The sequence below is a fragment of the Anser cygnoides genome, chromosome 7, assembly GCF_040182565.1.
Source record: "Anser cygnoides isolate HZ-2024a breed goose chromosome 7, Taihu_goose_T2T_genome, whole genome shotgun sequence".
Classification (NCBI taxonomy): Eukaryota; Metazoa; Chordata; class Aves; order Anseriformes; family Anatidae; genus Anser; species Anser cygnoides.
Genome location: NC_089879.1, coordinates 35,642,882 through 35,662,565, shown reverse-complemented (window position 1 = coordinate 35,662,565; position 19,684 = coordinate 35,642,882). Strand labels below are relative to the sequence as shown.

The following is a 19,684-nucleotide window of genomic DNA, read 5'->3' as shown; positions in this document are numbered from 1 at the left end:
CTTTTGCATTGATGGGTCTATAACTTAAAGCACTGAAATCCATTTCACAAATAAGTGATTGGCCCTTCAACTATTTGCCTTACAGACAGGCAAATGCAATATATGTCCTCTACAGACATCTCAATGAACATAATCATGATATCACAATAGATCATGTTACATCAGTATATGTTCAGGTCACTTAATTTACTATCGGCAATGCTAGGATTAACAGGGCTAGGTTATATGGATGCTGCATAGAAAGGTTTGGGTGCATTATGCTGACGCTTTGGGCTTTAAAATGTTAATATTGCAAATGAAAGGTACACTTTGTGAATCATAAATCTAAGTGTCTATTTTTCCTTTATGCTCAATAAATATACTTCTCATCAACTTTTAATTATTCTGTTTCCATTATTCTGTCCTGAAGAGGATAGCACTCTCTAAATCATCCACTTCTAAAGTACACCACAGCATAAGTTTATTTAATTAAACCATATATTTTATTAGTACGTACACTTCCATCTTGTAAAACTATACACACTGCTGGAAAAAAAATAATATAGGGAGGTTTTTATTTATTGCAGCTGAATTTAAAATGGCATTCAAAAATTTTAACATGATTAGATATGCATATTGCTTAGTAACTTTATTACAAAAATCCAGTCTCAAAAACTTATAAACTTATTGTCTACCTATTACTACAAGAATGGGAAACTTTTTGAACAAGTTGACTTTCCCACAGAGCCACTTGCAGCGTATTTAATGCTTAGTATTATCAGAACTTTATCGGGTAAATGCTCATCCATTTAAATAATTCTTTACTTTATTTCACTAAATAATGACATCTCTTAGAATGAAATTCAAATTTAGTGGAATTAGAAGATCTTTCTATTCTTCTTAACTTTGAGTTTCTATTTGTTTATTGGATCAAGTACCACCTCCTATTTTAGGAAGCAAAATTTTCAAAGCAGAGTTATTTTATGGTCCAGTGTAGGTGCTGGTAGGGTGGCAAGTCATTCTTGTTACAGGATCCGAGAAGATGCCACGATACACATGAAAAATAGTAATAAAATATTGTGTCACAGTAGCATAATTTCATGAGCTGTGTAAATATTTACCATAGCATCAAGAGCTCTATGAAGATTAAAATCAGCTTTGGTGGGTACGGTCCCAGGTATTTTCTGCTTAGATGTAAAATCAAACCAAACCAACCAAAAACCTCAAAACAAAACAAAACTGTTTGAACATCTAAGTACAAGTTCCCTGAGATTTGACCTCAAGAGACATGTTTCTGATTGACATAGCTTCTACCATAGTACCAAAACGACTGAACACTTTCCTTCCCGACTTCGATGTATAAATTAAAAAAAAACCAAAACAAACAAAACAACAACAACAAAACTTAATCTGTCTTAATCGGTCGCCTCTTGCCGAGGCGACCGGCTCCGGGGCAGACGCGTGCTGCAGCGGAGCGCGGGATCGGGACAGGCAGGGCTATTTTTCGGGCATCGAGCCTACGTGAGGGAGCCGCCAGGCACCGGCAGCCCTCGTGAGGGAGGCTGACGAGGCGTAGGCGGAGCCAGCAGCGTCAGCGACAGCTCCTCCCCCCGGCCGTTCAAAGGCAGCCCTTAGGGAGCGCGAGCGACCAGGAGCGCGGCGACCAGGGCCGGCAAACAGGGAGTGAAGTGGGGGGAGTGACGCGGCAGTTAGCGAGGCAGTGAGCGCGGGGACCCATCGTCGCTCTGTTGCAGCTGCCTCTCCCTTCCGTGCTTGTAACCTGCTTGCGTAGAACCTGACCATGGTATCAACCAGGCAGAAAACCGTGGCCTCCGCATCTCGTGCGGCATCTCCAGCCACGGTCACCAGGGTGGCTACTCAGACGGAGGGCTCCGGGAAACACGCAGCCGTCCAGGTCCTGGGCTGCAGAGTGTGCCCCAGCCTTCTGTCGGTCTCCGACAGCAGTGGTGGGTATGCCTGTGGGAGGTGTGCCCAGGTTGAAGAACTGCTCAGCCAGGTAGCGGTGCTCCGGGAGGAGGTGAACAGGCTCAGGAGCATCAGGGAATCGGAGATGGAAATTGACTGGTGGAGGTGCACTCTACCCTCTCTGAGGCAGGCTCACGAGCCTGCCACAGCACAGGCGTCTCCTGTTATGCAGAAGACGGAGGTTCCCTCCTCCTGCCAGGCAGCGGGAGGAGACCTAGATCAAGGGGGGGGAATGGAGGCAGGTGCCTATTCGGGGTGGTAGGCGAGCCCTCTCTCTGCCCACCTCACCTTCTCATCTACCCTTAAGTAATCGATATGAAGGACTAGAACAAGACAATCTGAATGACAAAGTAGATAAAAACCCATCCCAGTTGGAGGGGGCGCCTAAGACAAGGCGACCTACACATCGCATTGCCACATCATCCTTCAAAAAAGAAAGAAGGGCTATTGTTATGGGGGGCTCCCTTCTGAAAGGGACAGAGGGACCGATATGCCGACCGGACCCAACCCGCAGAGAAGTCTGTTGCCTCCCTGGGGCTCGGGTGAGAGACTTCGCCAAGAAAGTCAAGCGCCTGGTACGGCCCACTGACTACTACCCGCTACTGGTCTTTCAGGCTGGTAGCGATGAAGTAGCAACGAGAAGTCCGAAGGCGATCAAAAGAGACTTTAGGGATTTGGGGCGACTACTTAGAGGATCAGGCGCAGGTTGTGTTTGCCTCTGTCCTTCCGATAGGGGGGATCGAAGCTGAAAGGCGTGCTGTTCACATAAACTCGTGGCTTCGAGACTGGTGTGACCGGCAGAACTTTGGGTTCTTTGATCACGGGAAGGTCTATGCTACACAGGGCCTGATGGCACCGGATGGGATGTGCCTCTCTCGGAGAGGGGTAAGGATCTTTGGTCAGGAGTTGGCAGGGCTGATAGATAGGGCTTTAAACTAGAGTCGAAGGGGGAAGGGGCTAAAACCAGGCACGCCGGTGAAGACCTAAGGGAAGGTACGCTAGAATCAGAGGGGCTGTGTGCCAGTGAGGTCCTTCGGGCAGATCCACAAGGTGCTGAGTGTAAGGAGACGCACCTGAAGTGCTTCTACACGAACGCACGCAGTATGAGGAATAAAATGGATGAACTAGAAGTCCTGGCCCAGTCCCGCAACTACGACATCATCGGCATAAGCGAAACCTGGTGGGATGAGTCCTGTGACTGGGGTGTTGCGATAGATGGTTACAGGCTCTTCAGGAGGGACAGGCAGGGTAGGTGAGGTGGTGGGGTGGCGATGTATGTGAAGCAGGGGCTGGACTGTGTGGAACTTCAGGTCGGCGATGGCAAAGTTGAGAGCCTCTGGGTAAGGATCAAGGGACGAACGAATAAAGGGGATGTCGTTGTGGGAGTCTATTACAGACCGCCTGGCCAGGACGATAGCACCGATAAATTATTCTTTACAGAACTAAGAGAGGCCTCGAGATTAACTCCCCTTGTCCTTATGGGGGACTTCAACTTGCCAGACGTTAACTGGGAGTGCCACACGGCTGACACGAGCAAGTCCAGGAGGTTCATGAAGCACCTAGATGATAACTTCTTGGTGCAGGTGCTAACGGAGCCAACTAGGAAAGGTGCCCTCCTAGACCTGTTGCTAGAAAACAGAGAGGGTCTGGTGGGAGATGTGGTGATTGGTGGCCGCCTTGGTCATAGCGACCATGAAGTGGTTGAGTTCAAAATTTACAGTGACAGAAGGAAAAGTACCACCAAAACCTCATCCCTAGATATGGGGAAAGCGGACTTCAGGCTGCTCAGGGAACTAGTCAGCAAGGTCCCCTGGGAAACTGCTCTTGAAGGCCTCGATGTCCACCAGTGCTGGTCATTCTTTAAGCGATGCCTCCTAGAAGCACAAGATCAGGCAATTCCTAAATATCGCAAGTCAGGCAGGCGGGGCAGGAGGCCGGCGTGGCTGACCAGGAACATTCTAATGGAGATTAGGCGGAAACAGAGAGTGTTTCACTACTGGAAGGAGGGCCAGGTGTCATGGAAAGAATACAGGGATGCCGTTCGTGTTTGTAGGGAGAAAATTCGTGTGGCCAAAGCACACCTAGAGTTGAAGCTGGCTGTGTCTGTGAGAGAAAATAAAAAGGGCTTTTTCAGATATGTGAATGGAAAAAGGAGAACTAAAGAATACATAGGGCCGCTCCTTGATAGGGAAGGTCTCCTCACAGACAATGACATAGGCAAAGCAGAGACGCTTAACGCCTTCTTTGCCTCTGTCTTCAATGCCGATGATGGGCTTTGGGACCCAGGGTGCCCTGAGCTGGAGGACCGAGACGGTGGGGATGACAAACTCCCAACCGACCCTGAACGTGTGCGGGATTTGCTACTCCACCTGGATCCCTACAAGTCCATGGGTCCGGATGGGATTCATCCCCGGGTGCTGAAAGAGCTGGCGGACGTCATCGCGGAACCTCTCTCAATTATTTTTCAACGATCCTGGGAATTTGGAGAGGTCCCGGTAGACTGGAAGCTGGCAAATGTTGTGCCGATTTACAAGAAGGGTCAGAAAGAAGACCCTAGCAATTACAGGCCTGTCAGTCTCACGTCAGTGCCTGGTAAAATCATGGAGAAGATGGTTCTCGAACTTATTGAGGCGCACCTGGGGGACAAAGCAGTCATTGGTCCCAGCCAGCATGGGTTTGTGAAGGGTAGGTCCTGCCTAACTAACCTGATTTCCTTTTATGATAAGATCACCCGTATGATGGACCAAGGGAAACCAGCTGATGTGATTTTTTTGGACTTCAGCAAGGCTTTTGACATGGTTTCCCATAGGATCCTACTGGACAAAATGTCTACCATACAGCTAAATAAAAACATCATACGATGGGTGAGCAATTGGCTAACGGGCAGGGCCCAAAGGGTTATGGTAAATGGGGCTGCGTCAGGCTGGCGGGCGGTCACCAGTGGGGTCCCTCAAGGCTCCATTTTAGGGCCGGTACTTTTCAATATTTTTATAAACGATCTGGATGTAGGAATAGAAGGTATTTTGAGCAAGTTTGCTGATGACACCAAACTTGGAGGAGTTGTGGACTCGAATGAGGGTGGAAAGGCCTTGCAGAGGGATCTGGATAGGTCAGAGAGCTGGGCGATCACCAACCGCATGAAGTTCAATAAGAGCAAGTGCCGGGTCCTGCACCTGGGACGGGGAAACCCTGGCTGCACGTACAGACTGGGCGATGAGACGCTGGAGAGCAGCCTAGAAGAGAGGGATCTGGGGGTCGTGGTAGACAGCAAGTTGAATATGAGCTAGCAGTGTGCCCTGGCGGCCAGGAGGGCCAACTGTGTCCTGGGGTGCATCAAGCACGGCATCGCTAGTAGGTCAAGGGAGGTGATTGTCCCGCTCTACTCCGCGCTGGTGCGGCCTCACCTCGAGTACTGTGTGCAGTTCTGGGCACCACAGTATAAAAAGGACATGAAACTGTTGGAGAGTGTACAGAGGAGGGCTACGAAGATGGTAAAAGGCCTGGAGGGGAAGACGTACGAGGAACGGCTGAGGTCACTGGGCCTGTTCAGCCTGGAGAAGAGGAGGCTGAGGGGAGACCTCATCACAGTCTACAGCTTCCTCGTAAGGGGGTGTCGAGAGGCAGGAGACCTTTTCTCCATTAACACCAGTGACAGGACCCGCGGGAACGGGGTTAAGCTGAGGCAGGGGAAATTTAGGCTTGACATCAGGAGGGGGTTCTTCACAGAGAGGGTGGTTGCACACTGGAACAGGCTCCCCAGGGAAGTGGTCACTGCACCGAGCCTGTCTGAATTTAAGAAGAGATTGGACTGTGCACTTAGTCACATGGTCTGAACTTTTGGGTAGACCTGTGCGGTGTCAAGAGTTGGACTTGATGATCCTTAAGGGTCCTTTCCAACTCAGGATATTCTATGATTCTATGATTCTATGAAAACAACAACAACAAAACTTAATCTGTGTTTTATCTCCAGGATAGTTTGAAATTAAACATTCAGTATTCTGTTCCTTGAAGTCAAGTAACTTCTTTCCACCTACAGAGTCTACAGTATTGGAAGAATAATATTGTTGAATGAGCAGAAGAGTGTTCTCTAAATGCTCCTTTCCATACCTCAGAAAGATATTCGGACCAAAGGTCTCAATAGAATGGCAAGTTTCTAACATCAAATTCCAATCATTTCAACTGCAAGAAAAAATAAATAAATAAAGCCCTCTCAAGGGCTTTATTCATCAAAACCAGGAGTACAGTGTTCAAGAAACTAGTATGATGTAGAAATCGCATTATTAGAATCATGTTTATGCACTATTTGATCACTGTTTGGACTTGTCCTTTCCTGTGACTTCAGGATTCTTGACTGGATAAAAAAACAGGGTATAGAAGTTAAGATTGTGTCCTATTCTTATTAGTTAGAAGGTGTGATAGGTTAACTTTGGCTGGCGGCATTAAGGGATCAAGAGTGAGCAACTGCTTGAAATATCCCTATTTTCAGTGTTCCCGGCCTGCAGATGATTCATAGAATCATAAAGGTTGGAAAAGACCTCCAAGATTGTCTGGTCCAACCATCGCCCTACTACCAATGTCACCCACTAAACAATGTCCCTAAGCACCACTTTGAACCTTTCCTTAAATGCTCCCAAGGATGGTGACTCCACCAGCTCCCTGGGCAACCCGTTCCAATGCCTGACTTTCTGAGAAGAAATGTTTCCTAATTTCCAACCTAAAACCTCCCCTGGTGCAACTTGAGGCCATTCCTTCTAGTCCTATCACTAGTTATCTGCGAGAAGAGGCTTACCCCAAGTTCCCCACCACTTCCTCTCAGGTAGCTGTAGAGAGCAGTGAGGCCTGCCCTGAGCCTCCTCTTCTTCAGACTAAACAACCCCAGCTCCCTCAGCCACCCCCTCACAGGACTTGTGCTCCGGCCCTTCAGCAGCTTCAAAACCCTTCTCTAGACATGTGTCAGGCCTCGATGTCTTTCTCGTAGTGTGGGGACCAAAACTGAACACAGTACTTGAGGTGTGGCCTCACCAGACCTGAGTACAGGGGGACAATCACCCTCCTGGTCCTGCTAGCTACACTATTGCTGATACAAGCCAGGACACCGCTGGCCACCTGGACACACTGCCAGCTCATGTTCAGGAGCCCTGTGTTCATGTTCATGGAAGCCCTGTGAGGGGCAGCCCTGTGAGGAGTAGTCCTTTGAAGAGCAGCCCCTGAGGCTCAGCCCCTGGCGGCCATTACCTGCCCGAGGCCGCCCCTCCCCGAGGACAGGTGCGAGGCCTCAGCGCACCACGGAAGGCCGCCAGTAGAGGTGTTTCTCTTGTCTAAATACTTCTTACTGATAGCACCGCAGTCTTGTTAATAGCATCCTCTTACCCCTGGCTAGACTGACAAGGTCTTGACTCACACATGATATAATTAAAACTCCCAATTTACTTGAATTTGATTTTGATATGGACTTTGGTATTAAGTTCTTCACCTGTGTTTCGTGACTACCGTCTGCAGTGTCTGTATTTCCTTCCCCTTGTGCAGGATGGTCCAAATCAAGAACTAAGCCAAATGGAAGATGCTCTGTTTCCATTTTTAATTCTGCAACAAGAACAATGCTCTAAAGTAAATAATGATCAGCTTCTGCGAAATAAGTGAGAGTAGAAGAATATTTTTCCTTGATAGAAATTTCTCACTACTTCACATTTGGTACTGAATTGTGAGGTGTGTCTTTGCTTTTTTTCTGTGTTTGTCTTCCACCATAGAAAAGGTGTTAGGTATTAGTGTAAGGTACAGTAGAACAGAGAGCTATTTCTACGTGGTTTGGTCTCTTTAGACACAACTGCCTCAGCACCGTTGCACAGCAGTTCGTGGTCTGGCACCATTGGTTAAAACATGGTGACATTAGCTGGTTTCTTCGATGCTTCTTTGATTTTTAAACAAAAATACCTATCGTTAGTTCATATAGTGGTATGAAAGTGTAAGGACATAAAAGAAAAATGTAAAACTATGGTTTTCGGCCAACAAAACCACACAGAAAACTGAGTTTTAGAAAGGCATTTTAAATGCTTATAAGCAACTGCAAATCCCTAGGAGTACTGGCAGGATATATGTTTGGTTCAGTCTAAAACAGTGTATGAAGATTCTGTATTTAAGAACAATAAAAGATTCTTTTTCTCTTAACTACTGCTGAGGCAGTTAAGAACCCTGTATGCTTCTTATACCCCTCAGGGTGCCTATGTTTTATTGATGGTGTGGACTCTTCCCTAACCCTAGCGTACGCTGTGCAATGGCAATCAGCCTGGCCTGGAGCTCTGAATCAGCATGCCCAGCTCTAAACACAAACAGCAGTGCTGCAGCTTGCTGCAGACTTTGACTTTTACTCACATAATTATCACCAGCTAGAGAGGGGTCACATGAGGGAAAAACTCCTTTTTCTTTCAGCGGCAAGTGGGGGGGGCGGGGGGGTGTGCTGTGCCCCTGAAGCAGGCGCTGACTCCGTAATGGATACCAGCTGACCGGGGCTGCTCACTGATGTTCTCCAGTCACCAAGCACCTGCACCTTTGATTTCATCCATGGAGGGTCAGTGTGTTTGGGTCCATGAGCCTGACCCTGCAGCTGAAGTTAGCTGAGTATACTGGTGTTCAGAAATGAACCTATGCCAAGTGGCTCCACTTCCTCACTATTTACAGGCCTCCATTCCATCTTCAGGGGTATTTTGAATGTGTTTTAAATATATTTGCTTTCTAGAGGCTGTTACTAATTGAAAAGCTTGAAACAAAGTGCTTTATTCTGATAATGTGTCTGGGATTTCTCGAGACATCAGAGTTTCACTCTGCGAGAAGACAGGCAGCAACGCCTGCCAGGGCCTAGCTCACCCCTTGGTGAGGGCGTGATAATCCCCACAGTGTGCTGCCATCAGGGAGAGCCTGACATCACCCTGAATGTGAGTGCTTCAGGTTACAACTTAAACACTGAGATTTTACCTCTGTCTGCCATGAGCACACGTATGAGCACATTCATTATTCTTATCAGCAGAGCTGGGATTTGGAGAGCTGGGGAAAGTGAAACTGAGGAGTTAAATCCTAGCGGGGATTGCAGGGCCTCAGCTGGAGAATCTCCACAAGCTTGGAGCAATCAAATGCAGCTGAGGCCAATTTAAAACAAAACAACAACAAAAAAATATGCCTGTTCTCCTGGCAGGGGGAAAGGGGAATTCGTAGAGCTGTTCTCAAAACAATAGCTCTGATGGTATAAAAAGGCATGTTTGTGCAAGAAAATTAAGGTATACAGTGAGTAGGAGGATGTCTGTATATGCAAGTATGTGTGAGTACAGGCTGGGTATTTGTTTGATTAAGAATCCCAGAAATAAACATGTAACAGCAGAGGAGCTTTTCATTGTTTAATCAGGGTGCTATGTGATCTTACAGCGGTTATATTCTGGCCCTGCCAAAAAACCTGAAGGCTGAGAAAAAGAGCAAAATTTTTTTTTCTTGTAAACTCTCCAAAATAAGTAATTTGTCTAACCAGTGAAAACCCTCTTGCTTTATAGTAGGTTTGTTCAGAATGTTGAAATTGTATTTTTTTTTTTTTATTTGTTTGTTTTAACTTGATAATGAAATTTCCCAGAGAATTCTGCAAGTAACTCAGAATTGCACTTATTTCTTATGAGCGGTTACTGTAGTTGGGTTTTGAACTTTTGATAGGTTGAAATCTGGTATGTAAATCAACATACAAGCAATATTTTTTTTTTTCCTCTCTAGTAAGTATATCTACCAGAACTAGCATATTGATATTAATATTTATGGTCTTTTAATCCTTAGTTCAGTACTTATTTAAAGTTTGTCACTTTTGCTTACACTAATGTCAATAGAATGATTTGTTAGATCAGTGAAGAGCATGTAGTAAATCTTAACACTGGACTTTAACTGGTCCTTTCAGCAGTTTGAAAAAAAGCCTTCTTTTTTTTTTAAGGGGATTTTTTTTTTTTTAACAGTTGCTTGAGTTTTTCTCTGCTTCCAGGTAGGCTAAGATAAATCTTATCTGGTTACATTACCAGTTGTGTGTCACGCTATCTTAAAATGTCCTGCACATATCTAGTGTCATTGTAGGAGGGATTTCAAATTTGATTATCATGGTAATTGTACTCAACAGAAATCTACATTCCTGCTAAGTTTACAAGGTACATTTTATTCTTTTTTATGTTTTAAAGAAAAGCCTCATGCTATATTCATTCAAAGGTTTCCAAACCTTTGTTTTTCCTTAGAAGGTGCCCTAGATTTTATTCTTTAATGTTGTTCCTGATTTATTGAATGTCCATGTTTCCCAGGATAGTACCATCTTTTGAGTTATACATCATCAGAGTGACTCATTCCAATGATGTATTGCATTAATACATCATCAAAGCGCCTTGCTCTGCTCTTGCACTAATGATATGTTAGTACAATACATCATCGGAGTGAACTGCACTGATGATGTATTACTTAGATGGTGATGGCATTCTGTGAAGAAAAGGTTGAGGAGCAGGTTCAATACAGTCACAGGAGAAAAATTAGTCAATACAGGGTATAACTGTTTCCCTGGTAGTGATGCTGATGCTAAATTAGCACCATAGCCCCTGATCTGTACCCTTGCAGAAACAGTGAGACATGCATTATCCCCGAAAGAGGAATGAATTCAGAACACTCAGCAAAATGATTTTACAGAAGAGTGGAGAGGTGTAACTGTATGTATCACTGGAAAGCTAAAGGTTATACATATAGCTATAATTACTGGCTACTGAGAGATTGAATGAATCAAAGAGGGCCAAAATAGGACAAAAGTCTACATGTGTTCAGAAGCTACCTCTCTGTTGGAGAACGAGTCACATGGGAGTACAGAGATTATAAGGGCTGTAAGTGAGCTGTCTGAGTTAAAATGGCTGCCACTTAGAAACCTCTATCAGGGATATTAAAATGTTGTGAGGCATCTAGGAAGGCCATGCCACAGTATTTATTTAACTTTTAATTATGTTCTCGTCCTAATCGTACTATGTTGGGCTAACAGGCAGAACATGTCAGTAACTCAGTGCAGTGTACTTTCTTGTGAGTTCCTTGTGCACTCGGTTAAACAAAATTTCCAAGTTAGGTGTGCACAGCTGTTATATATGGAAATTAAAGGACAATAAAACCTGGTCTTTAAGTTGCTTAAAAATGTCTTTGTCCCAGATTAGAGGGAGAAATTCTGCTGCAAAATATGTCTATATTATGCTGGTATCTTTCTAGAAAAATATGTAAATGACTTATTTGTTTTTACATGAACATATCTCTCTAAATTTCTTAATACAAAATAACATGTTCTCTTTATTCTTGTTTAAATAAGAATGAGTTATTGGCCTTCTCACCGCTGAGGTTGTACAGCCTTTCAAGAGAGGGCAGCTCCTTTTCTCCTAATTGTGGTGGTGTTAGTGATTTCTGGAAGAAGGTGTTGGAACTGCTGTTTTGTGAGTTTGCTTTCTAGAGGGATGGAGGTGCAAATTACAACATCGATGGCTTTCATTTTAATGTTGAGAACAGAGACAAGATATTATACCTGGATTTATTTATTTATTTAATACAAGGGATAGGCTGCTCTTTATGCCCCAGAACCGTACTCTGGCTGGGCTGGCAATGCATTCACGTCTCAGGCTGGGTGTCTTTTAGCTCTGAAACTGAGCAGAATTACTTTCATGCTCTAATGCAGGTGCTTGCCACACTCTGCATCAGCCTCATGGACTCATTCTTGATTCCAGACTTAAAAAAAAAAATATATATATATATATAAAACAACCACTGCTTTTTTCTGTGTGGACAGCTTTGGATGCTAGTAATGCTGAAAGGAAGGACAAGCGTGCAATCTAGGTACATGGCAGCATGTGTCTATGCTTCCTACCAGTGTGAAGGGAAATGCTCTTGTCTGCCTACCCCAGTAGTATCACTACACAACTGTTTGAGGACTCCTATTCTTGCTGGTTCAGAGTGTCATATATTCCCAAACCACCTCTTCTGTCTGTCTCTCACCTTTTATACTTGCCTCCCTTTCTTTCTCTCTTTCTCATTTGTTTCCCGTTCTTCCAGCTCTTCCTTTGTGTGACTGTATTAAACTCGAATAATGTAGTCAAGATACACTTTAAATATAAGTTAGCCTTTCAAAAAAAACCATATTGTGCCAGTTCTTAAAAAGCCATAATGCTTTGTGGCAATATTCCCAAGATATTTATCAAGGCAGAAAGTCATTGCTTCTTATTACATTCTTATATTGCTGGATTCTACTCTTAGGGACTGAAATTGCTGTTTTAAGCTTTTATTTGGAAATGAATGCTTCAAAGCTACTCAATATTTGCATCACTGCTGTAGGTATTTTTCAAAATAGCTCTCTGTTCTAATCCTTTATGGTCTCTTTATAAGAAACAGCAAACATTTTGAAAAGCTACCAAGAAATTAGTAAACTTATTTTGTGTCCACCAATTTCTGATGTATCTGTTAGACAAAATAAATGTGATGTTCCAGTAAATGCAGCAGAAAGAACTGAATTATTTCTTAAATAATATTTTGAGTATTATTTCAGTGATACTAATTCTGATTACTGAAATATCAAAAGTATCTTTGTCATCTTCCATTTGTGGATTTGTACTGAAGCCAGGTGATATTGCAAACAGCAAGGCATAATGAGGAAAACTGTAAATGTCATGAAAAGTACTGAGGTTCCCACCGGGTATGTTTGAAATATTATGAACCTTTGTCCTGAACCTGTTTGCTTGACTTCTGTATCCCTATTAGCAGTAATGATTTTTAATAATGTAAGAACTGGAACGTATCCTTTGGGTCTGGACAAACCGAAGCTGTTTTATACGTGGCTCATGCGTATGTGTTTTACATCATCTAAGACAATCTGCCATAACACAGGACAAAACAAGATTTTTTTATATAAATCAAGCTTTCTTTAAGATAGAAATTACTAATTGCAGAAATACACAAGTTGTTCATAATTTATAAACAATAAACACTCCTTTTGGCGGGCTGCCATGCAGATTCTTTTCTGCTCAAGGTCTAAACTCTGAATGAGAGATTATGTGAAAGTTACAAATGGTGTGACTAGTGGACCTGGCAGGGTTTGAAGTAATATTGGTGCCCATTAGACTCTGCTAGGAGAGGCTTGCTTGAAGATATAATACAAGTTACTGGAAGTGACTGTATCAATGAAACGTAAAGTGAAATATACTGTAGTCTTACAGCCATGAGGTAAAGGCAGAGCATCATCTGAGTCTTTTGCCATTCCTGACTTTAATGTAGTTGTGGGAATGCAGATAAGCAGTTACTTGTACATCTGGATTTCTAACGATTCAAAGTTCACTTAGCTTTATGCTTATAAAAGCAATTTGCCATAAAGTGAACTTTTTTTTGGTGAAAACGTGGGAGTTTTAGGCCTCAGACGTTACCATATCTGGCAAACAGTTGAACACTCATTACTCTGAACTGGCAGCAATGTTCTTTCTTTCTCTGGCCTCCTCTGACCTGGCTTACTTGCTGGGGATCACCTGTGATGTTGTTTCCTTCTTCTCCTGCTTGCCCTGCCAGTGAAAAGTGGGTATACAATTTGAAATGGGTAACCCAGCTGCCTTGCATCACACGAGCATCATGCTCAGGCTTTTTGAGTTAGTAGTGGATTCATAGAATCAAGGAATGGCTTGGGTTGGAAGGAACCTTAAAGACCATCTGGTTCCACTCCCCCACTATAGGCAGGGATGCCATCCGGGGCCTTGTCCAACCCGGTTTTGAACACCTCCAGGGGTGAGGCATCCACAGCCTCTCTGGGAAGGATTGTTCTTGTTTGTTGCTTGACCTGGTTTTCTGACAATGCATAAAATGCTTATGTACCATCTGTGAGGAAGCGAACAGTTTAATGAAGTTAAAATATTTAGTGAATTTAGTTTAAGTCTTGATTTTAGGGAAGTTAAGAACCTAAACGTTTTTAACGTGTTCATCTTCTTTAGTTAAATTGCAGCTTACCATCTCCGTTCGGAATCTGTACCGAGGAATCAGTACATCTTTAAGATCCAGTGTGAGTTACTCTCCCACCTCTGTAACCTAATCTTCTCTTCCTGTATAATTTATATACTAGAATTGTAATTCCCCATTGATTCACAATCAAAAAGCCCATTGATTTTTGTTATTCCACTGTTTCAGAAATGGTTTGCTGCATTGACTAAAGGCCTGAGCCGAAGCTCACTGAAGTAAGTGGGAGTCTTTCAGATGCCTCTTAACAAGCACTGGATCAAATTCTAACAAGCACCTTTTTCTACTAAAAACCAGCAGCAAAACCTTTACAGATTACCAATAGGGGAATACTGTAAGGAGAACAAATTCATGTTTATACACACATTTTCTCTGAGGAATGTTCCCTTAGTGTTGGGGACAGCAGTATAATAAATCAATTATCTGATTAAAACCAAAATAATTAATGTGCAATTATGACAGATGCCAGGCTCATTAATATGCAAATATTCACAAAATAGCTGACAAGTTGCACATTTGCAAGATGAAATCTTTAAAAATGAACATCCCTCTGTGTTTGCTGAACATAAGGGCAGGAAATCTTTGATTTGGTCAGGGAAAAGAGCAACATGTATTTCCAAATAATTTTGCTTTCGTTTATCAAATACACGTTCCCAAGAGTGAACAATGAGCTGTGATGTGTATAAATAAAGTCTCTCTCAGTATTCCAAAATTTAAAAAGTTTACTTACAAGTGGCAAAACTAGTGTAAATCTGAGTCATTCAAGCTCTGATAATATTAATATGTATATGTACTTCTTCAGTAAAGAAGCTACAGTTTGTTACGTCACTATTTTCACTAGTTAACCATTCACTAATTAACAATCTGGGTTAATTAGTATTTCCACATCAATCATGAATTAATTTTTCATCCTTTGACTTTACTTAATTGCAAATTAATTGCATATTAACTGCTCATAACCAGATTTACACATTAACTAATGTTAAGGTAACCTATGTAAATTCATTTCTCCTCTGAGTTAATTATTAGTTAACTACCTTGGAAATTATTCACTAGCTATGCCTACTTCATTATATTCCACCTTACAATCATTATCTAGTCTCCTGTTAATGATTGAATAAACTCCTTCCTCTGTTGATTTTTAACTAGACATCTCTTATTAACCATTAAATAACCCCATAATTGGTATATCTGTTCAAAACCTCAGTTTACATGTGTCTGCGCTAGTCTCATTGCCACGTAGCAGTAAATTAACCCTGCACTTGACAACTTCATTAAATATAACAGGCCAATGTCTGAGCTGGATTAAACTTTTACCTCCTTTGCTAATGGCCATCCTGCTGTCAGAATGAAAGCACCACTCAGGAATGAATGCCATTGGTTTTGGAGAAGATGTGGTCATAGTGAAATGTCCACAGCTCTAGTCTCTTTTTTTTTTTTTTTAATTCTTCCTTTTGGATTTAATAGCCAAAAGTCTAAAGTCTATTGCGTAGCTATAGCAAAGCTGGGGGAAAACTTCCCAGTCAGGCTCGCTACATCTTAGACATTTTTTTTTAAAACAGAAATGTCTCTGTGTTTAGACAAAATGTCCATTTTGTTATCAAAAGTGGCTATTGTAAGAAGCAAAAAAATAAAATAAAAATCTAGTTTCGGCCACAACTTGTTTCTTTTGGGAAGTAGAGTAGAGGATGACATTCATCTCATGATGGATGTTCATGTGCAGAATATGTACTTAAGGTGTCACCATTTGAATAAATACTTTCCTTCAGTCAATAATATTATCATAGGAAAACAAAGAAAAAGATAAGACTCAGATATGTACTGCATCTAAGTTAACAAAAAAAAAAAAAGGAAATGCCAGGTAATGATTTTCTAGAGGAGCAAACCAATTTGTCAAAAAGAAATCACTCCCTGAATTAGAAGTAGTGCTTTATTAGTATCAATTTACTGAGTGTCTATACATAATGACAAAAAAGCTTTTCTCAACATACAGGTCTGAACCTCTGGTCTGTGGTTGAGAATAAGTGCATGGCAATAACTAGTGTAGCAAACGGGTGACAGCAAATAGGAATTTCCTTGCCCTTCATATTTTCTGCATGAGAGTTCAGAGTGGGTGTCTGGGTAAACGAGAAAGGGAATCTGTGAATTGTCTCATTTGTTTTACTCTTGATTATTTCAGTCTTTTCCTAAGTTATATAGTGAAAGCTCTTCAAAACCTTTATGCTAAGTGGCTGAACACAAAGTACTACTGGATAAGCCAATTACTTCAAAAAATCTTGTCTTTTATCACTTTAAAAACACCAATTTGTAGTGTATTAAAGTGTGAAGTTTTGTTACATGTAGCAGTTTGACAATCTTATCTGGTGTTGGCCTTTCATTCCTTAACAACTGGAATGTTCACTGACTTCACGTTTTCTTCAGTGTCAAAAGACAACTTTGATGCCAGACTGTTACAGAAGCTCTAAAACCATGTATGCAATTAAGAGCAGACCTAACGACTGTGCAAGGAATTACTTTCGTGGGGTTAAAGATGTTTCTTTTTGAAGGCAAAGCAAACCATGAAATAAGATACGGTAACAATACTGAGATTTATATATTTAAACCCTTCTAAGCAAAACTGTAGATGAATTACAGTCAGAAGAACCTGTCTTAAGATAGCAAATATAACCAGCAGAATATTTTTTGTATATATATAATAATATAACAATAATAAAGTCTGATTAAGGAAGTAGGAAAAGGGGAGGGTGGGGGAACGATGAATAAATGCGTCAGAAACAAAAAAAATTGCATTAGAAATACCGCCTTCAGCTACAAAGATAAATCCATAAACAGCCTTATGGACAAGGAGCTACTTAAAGATTTTTTAAAGGGAATAAAAATGGGGAAAGTGAATAAACAGATGAAAATCCTAAGAGTGAGATGAATTCCATCTGTGGCCAAAGGCATCAAATGACAGACTGAAAAGAAATTGTTAAAATAAGAACTAGTTTGGCAGGTATAAAACCAATGCTTTATTGCATGAATTCTTCTGTTATTGTCAGTTTTTCTGTAAGCAGCTCCTTCAATCTTGTACCCTTTTTTAAGCAGAATTTTGATTTTCTGGTTAACTGTTTCTCTTAAACAGTTGTTTCAAAGGCTTGTGACACACTTTTGATATTGTCAAGTTATCTGACTCCGTGGAAAAACTTCGCGCTCGGACAAGATGACTCCTGGATCTGCACATCATGAAAGAAAATGCTATGAAATTTTTTTCAAGGGGAATAGGAGCTATTCATTGTTTAGATAAGCACTTCCTACTAGCTTAGCCTGGCTGACGTTTCAGGATAAACTTGTTCTATGTTCTGCTTCTTTACAATTCATGTGCCGCTCTTTCAATATCTTTCGTCTAGCAAGAAATCTCCCTGCTCCATCCTAAAACGTCATGCTTTCTGCTAAGCTACACCGTTTTCAAGTACTCAAATATCATCACAGCTGTGATGCCATAGACTGATTGCCCATGGCATGTTATTCTCTTCGTACAGATTGTTTACCTGTATATGATGTAAGGCTATATAAGAGTTTCCCCTGTATGTATTTGAAATATAAAGCCTGAAAGTGTTGGTGTTGCCTTCCTTGCTCACAAAGATGGACAAAGCGGTGGTTCAGCAAAATGGTGGTTCAGTGTTGTCACATGCAGGGATGACTGCTAAATGAGGATGCAGGCCTATCTAAATTTGTGTCATTCATAAACTTCTAAATGATATTTGTTTCTGCAAATGGGTTTCCCTAGGGTGTTAGTGCACTAGGTTATAGAATGAATACAACCATCTGCAATTAAAATACATGGTATTTTCAGTTGTTCATTGTAGTGTTATCTCCTCGGCTTTATACTTGGTTTAGGAACCAATAATTTGTTTATCTCCCTATTTATTGGTTCATTTAATAGTTGACAATAGAAACATCTTATCAGTCAAATCTAGTCAAATAATTTCTAGTCTGACAATACCAGGAGAGCTAAGTACTCTCATATCAATACAGAATTACCGTTATTGATACCATTACTGACTGCAGAATGCTTTTCATGAAAATTAAGATATTCACATTGTGGCTTTTGAGTGCTTGATTTCACATCAAATATTGCCGAAAAATGTCATGTACCTGATATGTGCCTTTGAAAATACCAAAGACGACAACAATAATTCTGGACTGTGTTCTCAAGCTCCTATAACTTCTAGGAAAAATAAAGAAAATGTTACTTATGTTGTTCTCTCCTCATTGATATCTCAGAAATAACAGAGCAAATTTATAGTAATAGTAACAAGATGAGAAATTATTTATATTACTTGTACATGTTGCATGTAGACTCCTGTTGGCTATACATTGAAGCAGGCTCAGATTTATGCTTTATAATACCCAGTTTAATCATCTAAACTGTTGTAGCTGTAATGGAATAAAGCACTAAATTTTGAGTATTGGAACTGATGACAAACTTCCTTGTTAATTGGCTGCATCTGGAGTAGAGGACTTGATGAAACTGAGTACATACAGCTGTTTTTAGCAAGTCTGAAGTATTTAACTTCTAAAATGTATCACTTCAGTAAGACACTTAGGGGGTGAACCAAAGTCAGGAAGCTTTTGTATGTTAAGTCATGGTCAAATAGGTGAGACAAAATTCCTGGCACCAGAAGGTAGACATGGAAGTCTGAAAGAAAAGCTATTTTATGTGATTGTTTTTTATTAAGTGGAATTATTTTGATAATTAAGCCATTATTTACTCTTCTTTTTGGGTATGTCTGAGAAAACTGATTAGGCAAATACTGTTGATGATTTGCTTAACAATTTTTAAAAGGTTTAAGTCATCAAAAACAGATAGGTCTACAATATATAGCTGTAAACTGCATTTGTTAAAGACTTCCATGTTTCATAATAAAATAACATTAGAAGTGGAAAAGATAAGATGATCTACTTTGGATTGCAAGTCTGAGAGCCATTCTTCAGCTAAGGGATGCTGTTAGTTAATTCAGAAGTAAATGAATTTCTGATCTCTTGGGTTTAGGAATTCAAGATAGTCAAATATGATGTGCACTTGCTACATGATTCCTTCAGAAGGAAAGATTTAAGTTCAAAGCAATACTGAAATGGCAATGGTAGTTGAAATCATACAAGTTCCTCAGATATTTCCCAAAAATATTTTCTTTGAAGGAAAAACATGTTCATTGGAATTTAGATATATTTTTATTTTACTCTTTTTAAGTTAAAACTCTGATTTAATGCTTTAAAGAAGTGGTGGTTTTCTAGATGCAGCTCTTAAAAATAACCAAATTAAATTTTTTTTTTCTTACAACATAATTTTTTTTTTTTTTTAATGATCTTAAACTACTATTATACTTCTCAACATTTTTCCTGTATACTCTATTGCCCCCTTTTATTTTTAGGGGAAAAACACTGTGTAACCTGGAACAGATTGTTTTGTTTGTATGGGATCTTGTGTAGATTTAATTAACACTACACTGTCAAGACTTTAGGGTCAGGGCAGATTGTATTAGAAGAAGGACAAGTAGTTAATGAATTTGCATTGACTAATCCATACAAAGCTAAAGATTTTTCTGTCAGGATTAATGTCCAAAACGAGTAGGACACACTATTTGATACATTATCTTACACTGAATCACATTCTTATTGGGCATAAGATTAAAGAACTATGTTATTTTGTCTCCTTCCATTC

The 19,684-nt window shown here is 41.1% G+C and overlaps 1 long non-coding RNA gene across 3 annotated transcripts; it reads left to right on the top strand.

Moving 5' to 3' along the window:
- The first annotated feature begins 8,057 nt into the window (after window positions 1–8,057).
- Window positions 8,058–19,280, top strand: LOC106032912 (uncharacterized). Of its 3 annotated transcripts, none has more exons than XR_001205114.3 (4): window positions 8,058–9,233; window positions 13,959–14,026; window positions 14,152–14,198; window positions 17,105–19,280. It is a non-coding gene; the product is annotated as an uncharacterized lncRNA (long non-coding RNA). The 3 variants fall into 3 exon arrangements; XR_001205112.3 differs by having other exon boundaries at window positions 8,062–9,268; XR_001205115.3 differs by lacking the exon at window positions 8,058–9,233 and adding an exon at window positions 9,234–9,274.
- Window positions 19,281–19,684: the final 404 nt, after the last annotated feature.